Source organism: Cetorhinus maximus, chromosome 4 (assembly GCF_964194155.1).
Source record: "Cetorhinus maximus chromosome 4, sCetMax3.hap1.1, whole genome shotgun sequence".
Lineage (NCBI taxonomy): Eukaryota > Metazoa > Chordata > Chondrichthyes > Lamniformes > Cetorhinidae > Cetorhinus > Cetorhinus maximus.
The window spans coordinates 176,138,100-176,151,119 of NC_135882.1; the positions used below are offsets into that span (position 1 = coordinate 176,138,100).

Genomic DNA, 13,020 nt, shown 5'->3' on the forward strand with positions numbered 1-13,020 from the left:
TGTCATAGTGAAATTGTTCGAATCCATTATTACTGAGGTCATAGCAGGATAATTAGAAAATCATAATGAGATCAGGCAGAGTCAACATGGTTTTAGGAAAGGGAAATCATGTTTAACTAATTTATTAGAGTCTTTTGAGGAAGTAACAAGCAAGGTGGATAAAGGGGAACCTGTAGATGTGGTGTACTTGTATTGATAAGGTGCCACATCAAAGGTTACTTCTCATGGTGCAGGGGTAACATATTAACATAGATAAAGGATTGGTTAGCTAACAGAAAGCAGAGAGTAGGGATACATTATTTTTGCTTTGGCAAGCTGTAATTAGTGGTGTGCCACAGGGATCAGTGCTGGGGCCTTAACTATTTACAATCTACATCAATGAATTGGATGAAGGTACTGGCATACGGTAGATAAATTTGACAATGACACTAAGATAGACAGGAAAGTTAATTGTGAAGCAGACATAAGGAGTATGTAAAGGGACACAGATAGTTTAGGAGAGTGGGCAAAAATTGACAGATTAAGTATAATGTGGGAAAATGCAAGATTATCAAATTTGGCAGGAAGAAAAGAAAAGCAGCATATTATCTAAATGGAGAGAGATTGCAGAACTCAGCGGTACAGAGGGATCTGGGTGTTCTGGTACATGAGTCACAAAAAAGTTAGCATGCAGGTGCAGCAAGTGATTAGGGAGGCAAATGGGATAGAATATAAAAGTGGGAAATTTCACTGCAGCTGTACAGGGCCGTGGTGAGACCAAATCTGGAGTATTGTGTACAATTTCGGTCTCCTTATTTGAAAAAGGATATAATTGTATTAGAAGCCGTTCAGAGTAGGTTCACTCGACTCATTCCTGGGATGAAGGACTTGTCTTACGAAGAAAGATTGAAGAGGTGGACCCATTGGAGTTTAGAAGAATGAGAGGTGATCTTATTGAAACATATAAGATCCTGGATAGGGTGGATAATGGGACGATGTTTCCTCTTGTGGCGGAGACTAGAACTAGGGTCTTCCATATTTAAGATGCAGATGAGGGGAAATTTCTTCTCTAAGAGGGTTTGTGGAATTGTCTTCCTCAGAAAGCAATAAAGGCTGGGTCATTGACTTTATTCAAGGCTGAGTTAGGCAGATTTTTGATGGTCAAGGGAGTAAAGGGTTACGGGGGGCAGACAAGAAAGTGGAGTTGAGACCACAACCAGATCAGCCATGATCTTATCGAATGGAGAGCAGTCTCAAATGGCCAAATGGCCCACTCTTGCTTCTAAGTCCTATGTTCTTATGATAGTAAAATACTAAGGCCTCAGCACTGATCCTTGTGGCACTCATTTTAGATATGGCCTACTCCTGCTCCTAATTCATATGTTCGTATGTAGCCTGCCAATTTGAAACTGCCCTATTTACCCCTACTCTATGCTTCCTGAATGTTAACTAATCCTCAGTCCCTGCTAATATATCACTTCCAACTCCATTTGCCCTTATCTTGCTCATTAATATTTCATGTGACACTTTATCTAATGTGCTTCGGAAATCCAAGTACACTTTATCTACTAGTTACACTCTCAAAAAACTAATAAGCTTGTCAAACATGATGTGCCTTTTGTAAAATCATGTTGACTTTGTCTGATCATACTCTGATTTTCTAAGTACATTAAGGCTTATTTAACAATCGGTTCCAGCATTTTCACAATGACTGATGTCAGGCTAAGTGGCTTGTAATTCCTATTTTCTCACTCTCTCCTTTATTAAATACCAGTGATACATTTGCTACCTTCCAATTCACAGGGACTGTTCTAGAACCTATGGAATTTTGGAAAATCAGAAACAGATCATCCACTGTCTCTTTTAGAACCCAAGGTTGTAGGTCATCAAATCCTGGAGATTTGTTGGCTTTTAGTCTCTTAAGTTTCTTTAGTACTTCATCTCTGCTGATACTATCTTAAGTGCCTCACTCTTATTCTGCTTGGTTTGCATCTATTTCTGGGCTTTATTTGTGTCTTCTACTGTGATGAAACACATAATATTTGTTCAACTTCTCTGCTATCTAAGCAACAACATTAGATTACTCAAGAAGCTCAACACCATCCAGGGCAAAACAGCCCGCTTGATTGGCACCCCATCCACAAGCATTCACTCCCTCCACCACCGACGCACATTAGCAGCAGTGTTACCATCTACAAGATGCACCACAGGAACTCACCAAGGCTCCTTAGGCAGCACCTTCCAAACCCATGACCACTACCATCTAGAAGGACAAGGGCAGCAGATGCATAGGAACACCACCACCTGGAGGTTCCCCTCCAAGTCACTCACCATCCTGACTTGGAAATATATCGCCGTTCCTTCACTCTAGCCGGGTCAAAATCCAGGAACTTCCTTCCTAACAGCACTGTGGGTGTATGTACACCACATGGACTGCAGGGGTTCAAGAAGGCAGCTCCCCACCACCTTCTCAAGAGCAATTAGGGATAGGCAATAAATGTTGGGCTAAGTAGTAACGCCCACATCCCATGAATGAAATTTTTTTTAAAAAGTCACTTTAAACAATTAAACATCCAGGGTAGGCCACTTAGGGTTGAGATGAAGAGGAATTTCTTCATTCAGAGGGTGGTGAATCTTTGCAATTCTCTACCCCAGGGAGAGCTTTGAAGGCTCAATCATTGAGTATGTTCAAGGCAGAGATTGATAGATGTTTTAAAGGTATCAAGGGATATGGGGATAGTATGGGAAAATGGCAGTGAGGTCGAAGATCAGCCATGATCTTGTTGAATGGCAGGGCAGGTCAAGGGGCCAAATGGCCTGCTCCTGCTCCTAATTCCTATTTTCCTTAGTCCCAAGGCATTTCAAAGGAGCATAATAAAACAAAGTATGATTCCAAGCCACATAAGGAGAGATTTGGTCAGATAGTGTCTTAAAGGAGGAAAGCAAGGTAGAAAAGCAGAGACATAAAGGGAATGGATTCCAGAGCTTGACCTGGGCAACTAAAAGGCACAGTCACCAATGGTGGAGCATTTAAACTTGGGGACACACAAGAGGCCAGAATTAGAGGAGCGCACAGATCTCAGGAGGTTGTGGGGCTAGAGGAGATTGTAGAGATAGTGAGGGGCAAGGCCATGGACAGGTGTGAAAACAAGGATGAGAATTTTAAAGTCAAGACATTGCTTAACTGGGAGCCAATGTAGGTCAGCGAGCAAAGTGAGTATAGGGGAATGGGACCTGCTGCAAGTTAAGACATGGGCAGAGCTTTGCTTGAACTCAAGTTAACAGAGTGTAGAATGTGGGAGATCAGCCAGCAGTGTGTTGAAATAGTCAAGTCTAGAAGTAATGAGGGCATGAATGAGGGTTTGAGCAACATATGAACTGAGGCAGGGGCGAAGTCAGGCAATGTTAAGGAGGTGGAAATAAGTTTTTGTTTACTTCAAGGGATGTGGGCTTCGCTGTCTAGACCAGCATTTACTGCCCATCCCTAATTGCCCTTGAGAGGGTGGTGGTGAGCTGCCTTCTTGAACCGCTGCAGTCCATGTGGTGTAGCTACACTCACAGTGCTGTTAGGAAGGGAGTTCCAGGATTTTGACCCAGCGACAGTGAAGGAACGGCGATATATTTCCAAGTCAGGATGGCGAGTGGCTTGGAGGGGAACTTCCAGGTGGTGGTGTTCGCATGTATCTTGTCCTTCAAGGTACTGGTCGTGGGCTTGGAAGGTGCTGTCTAAGGAGCCTTGGTGTGTTTCTGCAGTGCATCTTGTAGATGGTACACACTGCTGCCACTGTTTATCAGTAGTGGAGGGAGCGAATGTTTGTGGGTTGGGTAGTATTAGTGCTGGCATGAATATGAGGTCAGAAGCTCATCTCGATATCAACTGTTGCAAAGAGTCTGGTTTAGTAGCAGACTGTTGTCAGGGAGAAGGATGGAATCAGTAGCTAGGTAATGGAATAAAAACAGGAAATGCTGGAAAAACTCAGCAGGCCTGGCAGCACCTGTGGAGAGAGATACAGAGTTAACGTTTTGAGTCCTTATGACTCTTCTTCAGAGCTGAAGAGTCATATGGACACGAAACATTAATTCTGTTTCTCTCTCCACAGATGCTGCCAGACCTGCTGAGTTTTTCCAGCATTTCCTGTTCTTATTTCAGATTTCCAGCATCTGCAGTATTTTGCTTTTAGTTAGGTAATGGAGTTTGGGCAATGACCGAAAAAAATGGCTCCACTTTTCCCAGTATTTAATTGAGCAGAAATTTTCTCCAAGTATTGGGAAGACTGAAGCATGGCGAAGGAAAACATTGGGAACATCCTCCCGCACACAAATTTGCTAGCCTATCTGCCTCCCAGGCCACTGCCAAAGGGCTGGTAAAATTTAACTCATTGAATAGACATCTAATGATGGTTTTTACATGAGAACTGTTGTTTTGTTATAATGACATTATATATGGTATAACGGCACCAATCATTCACAAGGGATTGGGCAAACACATTGTGGGTTCATTTACTGAGACTAGGCACATAAGAGCAGGTATACAAAAGTAAAGACTTGAAGACATCAGAGCTGTGCTGTGTTCTGCTCATAGGCCAAAGTGAAACTGAGACTGATAACATGATGCACTTTCCTTCTAGTGATAGCATGCTGCTATCCCTTAAAGGCATATTACAATATCCCCTTTTCTTTTTAAAGATACTTTCCCCCCCTTCCAAAGAAGCAAACTATTTACAATACGTGTTCGTATTTAGTTACCATCACATAAGCATATAGGAATGGTGAATCTATGAGTCTCTAAAACATAGAGATAATCTGCTGGTATGCCCAGATCTTGTAATGGTAACCTTGTCTGGAAGTTTCTTTCATTGCTCATAGTGATCAATGAGATTGCAATTCTTGGATGTTGTTCCTGGTTTCGTTTTGGACCTTGTCCTAGATGTAATAGGACTGTACCATGGGGTTGAAGAGCTGGAATGAATCTGCTTTGCCCTCGGTTACGCCTCACCATTGTACTTTGTGTGTAATAACTTCATAGGACCTTGGGTCCAAACAAATTCTTGTCATTTTGGCTGGTTGCCACACACCTTCTGTGGGATTCTGGATGCGAACTTGTTGTCCCAATTATAAATGTGGCAATTCTGTCATCTTCTCTTGCAGTTTTAAAAGTTGCTCTCTAGCTTCTGAGAGAGTAGAATGGGTAAGAGTAAGTAAATTGGTACACACTGGTCTGATAAACATGAGCTCTGCAGGGATGGAATAGTTGTACTTAAAGATGTTGCACTCGGATATAACAGCACAATGTGTAGAGCTTGCTTGGTCTGTCTACATTTGAGAATTGGGGATTTCACCGTGCAAATCATTTGTTTGGCTAGGCCGTTAGATTTAAGATAATGAAGAGATAAGTAGTGCGAACGATATTCCACTTCTCACACGTATCCTGAATTGGCTTACCAATAAATTGCAGACCATTATCCCTAATGCTCTTTCTAGGCACAACAAATAAACTGAAAATAGCACTTGGAGCCTGTGTGAAAGTTGTGCTTGATATATTGTGGAATAATGAGGCACTTTGTAAAATAGTTGACGATGACGATGAAGTCAGTGCCATTGACATGACAGAGGTCAGATCTGATTTTGGACCAAGGATAGGTAGGAAACCTCATGTGGAATCAGTGGTGTTGTGTGCTGAATTGGTATATGGTCTTGACATGCTATGCACTTCTTGATAACAACTTCAATGTCATTGTTCATAGCCGGCCAATAGACTCTTTCTCGAGAGTCTTCTCAGTCGATCTCAGTTCATGTGTGGCAAAGCAGCCTGGATGGGCCATATGGTCTACTCCTGCTCCCATTTCTTGTGTTCTTGTGCAAGCGATGACATTGTTGGAGAACATCAGGCTGCAAAGATTCCAATATGATAACCTGCCCGTCTTTAAAAATGACTCCCTGGGAGATGCCTACCTCATCCCAGTAAGGCCCAAGTGGTCTCACATGTTCGTGGACATGCTGAATCAAATCCGGCCATCCTTTGATGATGGTTTTCCACAATTTCCACAGTGTGGAATCTTTCACTGCTTCTTCTTGTAGCTGCTAGTATTGCATTGTGCCAAAATGTACCAGATCAGTTGACGGACTTGCATTCTCTTGCAAGTGTAACATTGCATCTCCCTTGAAACTGCCCATTTTGTCAAAACATTTTAGATATTTTGGCGTTAGGTCATGAACTAAGGCGATAAGAGCAGTTTGAGGTTAATCTGCTAGGTGATGTCTGACAAATCCTATGGATTGTTACTCGTGTGAGGTCACAGCATGTTGGTAGACCTGCATTCACTGGGCCTTTAGTCTCCACAATGTAGAACATCTGTGACACCCAGGAGAATTGGATGTACTTGCACTCCAGGACTATGGATCCTACACATGGAATTAGTGAACCTTTGTACATCAAAAGTTTTGCAGTAGTAAGTTTTGCCATGGCCTTCCATGTCTGTGGTACATGTCTTTTAGAATCGACAGAGACAGTAAGTTGTTGCTTGGCCCTGTGTCAATCTTGGCCAATATCGAGTGGTTACCAACTTTCTTAGAGCAGATAATTGAATCTTGACAAACACTTCAGATGGTGAGATGAAATCTATGTTTTCCACGAGATTGACAGTGTGAAAAGTGTTCACTGCTCTTTGTCACATTGTGCCCATCATCGTCATTTTCTGGTTTGTCAATCACTTCATGTATATGTTTTTAATGGGATACCAGATAATCATTCTTATTGCTTGAAGATACGGTTGTGTAGGGTCTGTTTGGATCAGTGCACAGCTCTTTGTATCTGCATCAGCCTTTGCTCTAGCGCACTGCCGCTGCCAATGGCCCTTTCTGCCACATGGTTTGCAGAATTGCTGGAAATCTGAGCATTTCCTTGGTGCATGCAGAAGACCACTCCTTCCACATGCCTTGCTCAGTTTGGGTGTTCTAGTGAGCATGTCAAAATTGGGGTTGTATTTAGGACCTATAAGCTTTGTTGAACTGTGAGAATCACTTTGTACTGACGTCCATCCATAAGTAGCTCTTCAGTGGTATACATTTTGGGTTTGTCTAGCAGGTCTTTCTGAAATGCTTCCATAGGAGTGGATGCAATTACCAACTTAACAATTCTGTCTTCTAGTTCTGCGTCTGAAAAATCACAGTATGTACCCTTTCCTCTGCATCTGCTGACAAAGTGGTCTATGGATTCTGTAGGCTGCTGTCAAAATGACGTGAACTCTAGTCGACAAATATGGAAGTTTAACCTGATACTGAAGTGGTCTTCAAATATAGTCCATATCTTTTGGGGATTCTTTAGGTCTTTTTCTGTTAATCCTGACGTGTTCAGCCTGTGTAAACCTTCATTCTCAATTGCTAGGTGAATTTTTATGGCTTGCTTGTCTGCTTCAGACACACCTGAATCAAGGAACTATATCTCTGTATGCTGTTTAAACGTTCTGAATTTGGATAGTCAGCTGCATCCCAATTTAAAGTGGGGAATTTTGTGGACATTTTGACAATATCCCTTTGACCTTCATTCTCCTATAGTACTTGGGATGAGTGTCGCTTTGGCTGCTTTCGCATGCTTTTCTGAAGCTCCGCCCATTATAATTGCAACCTTCTCTGGCCTGATTTTTATGAGGTTTTTTTTTGTTTAACCCTCCGTCGCTATCGATTGGGCCCACACCGTGGTCTCGCATCTTTCCCGACTAAGCTAACCCGGTGCTGGTTCTCTCGACACACTGTCCTACTCACCATGAGGGATCTGTTTGCTTACCAGCTCTTTATTTGGGCACTATCCCAGCACTGTGCCTTGAAAGCTTTTCTGTACAGTCAACACTCTGCAATTTCAACGCTCTCCGATGCTGCAACTTGATAGTGGTCTGACCAGCACATCAAGAATCATCTCTTTCCTCATAGTACTATTTAAGGTTATTCACCATGTCTTATCTGCACTTAATCTTGTTGCCAAGCTGTTTGACCACCGCTGAACACCATGTCACGTTGCTTTAATGATATAAAGGCACCAAGCACTCATAAGCGATTGGGTAAACACATTGTGGGTTCATTTATTTAGACTAGGCACATAAGAGCAGATATACAAAGGTACAAACTTGAAGGCATCAGAGCTGTGCTTTGTTCTGCTCACAGGCCAAAGTGAAACTGAGACTGGATCACATGACACTTCCCTTCTAGTGATGGCATGCTGCTAACCCCATTCAGTTACTTCCCCAAGGCAACTGCAGTCTGGTGACCAGTGTAGACTGGAAAGGGAGGTTGGGAGTTACTAATGCATGTTTAAAGATGGAAATGCACTTGATTTGGCAGTTCTTTTCTTGAGAAAGTCGTGTTTTGAGCATAGACAGTTCTAATGAAAGATCATCCATCTGAAACATTAACTTTGCTTCTCTCTCCACAGATTTTGCCTGCCCAGATGTGCATCTCCAAGAATTTCCTGTTAGTTTTTATTTCAGATTTCCAGCATCTGCAGTATTCTACTTTTGTTTATGCATGTGACATGGGCGACGTAAGCAACATAAATTGCCTGCATGGCCCAATTTTGGTGCGTGTATCAATACTGATTATTACTTCTGGTTCTTATATCTTGTGTTTCATTTGAAGGTAGGGAAGGAGGACTGTGCTGTTACAACAGCCTATCAAAGAGACTTCAGACTATTTAGCAATATAAAGGCAGCAAATTATCTAATCACTTTAGCTATAAATCAAAGGTCACACCTGGAGATTCAATTTTTCACTCTAAATTATATTTCCATTTCAAATATTTAAACAGCTGTTAAAATATTTTAAGATTGCAGCTGTGAATGTGGGAACTCCCATTGCAATCTTAGCACAATTAGAATATTGTCAGAAGTCAAAAGCAGTGTAACTTTAACTGAAGTTAAAACAGAATGCTGTAAAAGCTATCTGTACCTTGGCTAGATTGTTTCTCTCTCACTCCAGAAAGGAGATTACATTTTCTCACACCAAATAATATTAACACTCTGAATGCTGCTCCAATTCATATATCATCAGTGGCCTTCACTTCATGAATTCTTGTATGCTATAACACCGCTAAACCCTAAAAGACAAAATCACACACCATACCAATGAGCATTATCTTGGCTTGGTTGCTAGTTCACACAGCCTTTGACTCGATGTTCTATGCTCAAATTCCATTCCAGGACTCGAGCATTTAATTCAAGGCTGGCACCTTAGTGCAGCACTGAGGGACTTTGACAGCATTTGGGGAATATCCTTAATGACAGGATGTTAAACTCAGGCAACGTTAGTGGACATAACAGGTCCAACAGACCTTTTAGAAGAAAAGCGGAGAGTCCTCTTGATACCCCGATCAACATTCCTCCCTTAAGCACCACTAAAACAAGTTTACTAGTTCTTCATTTCATAGAGCTTTACAGCAGAGAAGAAGGCCATTCGGCCAATCGTGTTTGTCCTGGCTGTTCAAAAGAACTATCGAATTAGTTCCACTCACATATTCTTTCCCTGTACTCCTTAAATTAATCAATTTCGAGTACATCTCCAATACTTTTTAATTGTTACAAGTCCATGAGGAGAATTTTCTCCCCATCGGGCGGGCTGGGCGAGAGCAGGCGCGGGCAGGCGCACAGCCGATTGCGATCAGCTGCGTGCCGCCATTTTACGTGGGCGGGCAAATTAAGGCCCACCCAGTGTGACACGCACCTGGAAGTGCTGAGCACTCCCTGTGCGGGCGGGGGGAGGAGGGAGAGTTGGGGCCTGTGCTCTTTCCCACATGCGCGCGAAAGAGCACAGGAATCTCCCTGAGACACGGAGCTGCCTCAGGGAGATTACTTTGATTATGAAGAATTGAAATAAGGAAAAAAAAAATATTCAGACATGTCCCCTCATGTGGCACTTTCACACGAGCTGGGACATGTCAATGAATTTTAATTAAAAATTTTACTTAGCTTGTAATCACAGTGCAGAAGAGGCCCTTCGGCCCATCGAGTCTGCACCGACACGTGACAAACACCTGACCTACCTACCTAATCCCATTTAACAGCACTTGGCCCATAGCCTTGAATGTTATGACATGCCAAGTGCTCATCCAGGTACTTTGTAAAGAATGTGAGGCAACCCGCCTCCACCACCCTCCCAGGCAGTGCATTCCAGGCCGTCACCCCTCTCTGGGTAAAAAAGGTTTTCCTCATATCCCCCCCACCACTTACACCTCCTGCCCCTCACCTTGAACTTATGTCCCCTCGTGGCTGACCCTTCAATTAAGGGGAACAACTGCTCCCTATCCACCCTGTCCACGCCCCTCATAATCTTGCACACCTCGATCAGGTCATCCCTCAGTCTTCCCTGCTCCAACGAAAACAACCCAAGTCTATCCAACCTCTCTTCATAACTTAAATGTTTCATCCCAGGCAATACCTTCATGAAACCTCATCCCGCCCGTGGATGAGGTTTCATGATAAACACGAAGGCCACCTGGGCTCTTCACCTGCTCGCCAACCTTAAGGTTGGACTGGCAGCCCTGTTAACTGTTTCAAGTAGTTGTTAAATGGCCTTAATGGGCCTTGGACAGTTCGGCGGGCGAGCAGCCAACTCTGGTGTGCATCCGCCAAACTGAAGATTGTTATGACGCGTGGTGACGTTGGGACACATGCCCGACGTCACCACGTCATTTTATGCGTCGGCGAGCAGGACACATCCGCGCACGCTGACCGGAAGATTCAGGCCCATGTCTCCTTAGATGGCTTCTGGCATTTCTGCCAATTATTTTTGTATTTGTGGGCCTCAGCTATTTACAATCTTTATCAATAATTTGGATGAATGAACCAAATGCATGGTAGCTAAATTTGCCGATGACACCAAGATTAGTAGGAAAGTAAGTTGCCACGAGGAGGTAGAGAGTCTACAAAGGGATATAGACTGGTTAAGTGAGTGGGAAAAAATTTGGCAGATGGAGTTTCATGTGGGAAAATGTGAACTTGTCCACTTTGGCAGGAAGAATAGAAAAGCATCACTATTTAAATGGAGAGAGATTGCAGAATGATCTGGGTGTCCTGGTACATAAATCAGAAAAAGTTAATGTGCAGGGATAGCAAGTGATTAGGAATGTAAAATAAATATTGGCATTTATTACAATGGGAATGGAATATAAAAGTAGGGAAGTTTTACTGCAGCTGTGCAGGGCCTTGGTGAGGCCACATCTGGAATACTGTGTGCAGTGTTGGTCTCCATATTTGAAAACAAAGATATAATTGCATTAGAAGCAATTCAGAGAAGGTTTACTTGACTCATTCCTGGGATGTGGGGCTTATCTTATGCAGAAAGGTTGAACAGGTTGGGCCTCTACCCATTGGAGTTTAGAAGAATGAGAGGTGATCTCATTGAAACATGTAAGATCCTGAGGGGACTTGATAAGGTAGATACCAGGAGGATGTTTCCACTTGTGGGAGACCCCAGAACCAGGGCTCACAGTTTAAGAATAAGGCGTCTACCATTTAAGATGGAGATGAGAACTTCTTTCTCTCAAAGGGTTGTTGGTTTGCGGAATTCTCTTCCCCAGAAAGTAGTGGAGGCTGGGTCATTGAATATATTCAAGGCTGAATTAGGCAGATTTTTGAAAGGCAAGGGAATCAAAGATTACAGGGGTGGATAACAAAGTGGGATTGAGCCTACAACCAGATCAGCCACAATCTTATTGAATGGCAGAGCAGGCTTGAAATGCTGAATGGCCTACTCCTGCTCCTAAGTCCGATGTTTCTATGTATTCTCTGGTCACCACCCCTTCTGTCACTGTTTGGCGATTTGTTCGAGAGATAAATATTGGCCAGGACAGCAGCAAGAGCTCTCCTGTTCTTCTTCCAAATAGTGGCCATGAGATCTTTTAGATTCACCCGAGAACAAATGAGACCTTTGTTTAATAGCGCAAATGAAAGATAGCCTCCCTCTGATAGTACAGCATTCCCTCAGTACTGCACTGAATTGTCAGCCTAGATTTTTACTCAGTTCTTTCAAATAGGACATGAATCCACAACCTTCTGACCTAGGAGCTGGAGTGCTGTCAATTGAGCCACAGCTAATGGCTGAATCCTAAATAAGAACACCAAGGTTAGTTTGTATCGATGGCTTAAGGTATGTGATAATTAATGGTAACATGGTTTTAAACTTTATACTTCACCCTGGGGCTCTGTCATGTGCATTCAATGAGCCCAAGAAGAGCAAAACTTGAATACCCCTCAAAACAACAACAACTTGCACTAAATGCACCTTTAACATAGTAAAACATCTCAGGGTCATTCACTGTTATGAAACCACATTTGACACCAAACCACATAATTCAGGTCATCAAAAGCTATCTAAAAAGGGTAGGTTTGAAGGCGTGTTTTAAAGGGACAGAGAAAAAGAGAGAGGTTGGGAGGGAATAAGAGCTTAGAACTCAGGCAGCTGAAGACCCAGTCGCCAATGGTGGAGCAATTAAAATCAACTGTGTGTAAGTAGCCAAAGTTGGAGGAGCGCAGAGATCTTGGAGGGTTGTAGGGCTGGAGGAGGTTATGGGGAGGTGCAAGGTCATATAGCCATTTTATTGCAAGGATGGAAACTTTAAAACTGAGGTGTTGCCAAACCGGGAGCAAGTGTCGGTCAGTGAGCACAAGGGAGATGGGTGAACGGAACTTGGTGCAAATTAGAATGTGGGCAGTAGAGTTTTGTATAATCCTAAATTTATTGAGAACGGAGTATGGGAGGCCAGCCAGCAGAGCACTGGAATAGTCGAATCTAGAGGGAACAAAAATACAGATGTGGATTTCAGTGGCAGATGGCCTGAGGCAGGAACTGGGTCGCTTGATATTACGGATGTGGAGGTAAGCAAAAATTTCAATATCAATAAATCAGAATATGAGCTGCATATTAATGTAAAATAACGCAATTTACACAGTTTCCTTGAATGGATCTACAACATTTACAGCACCGAAAGTTTCAGAGAATGAATATGAACAAATATGCATTTCTCCAATGACTACATAAAAGTATTAACTGAAGAAA

General features: G+C 42.8%; 1 protein-coding gene across 4 annotated transcripts in view; it reads right to left on the reverse strand.

Annotated features, from left to right (window-relative positions):
• The window catches only part of lama3 (laminin, alpha 3), a 500,534-nt gene that overhangs the window by 108,088 nt on the left and 379,426 nt on the right, over positions 1–13,020 (reverse strand). The gene's annotated exons all lie outside the window — the stretch shown is intronic.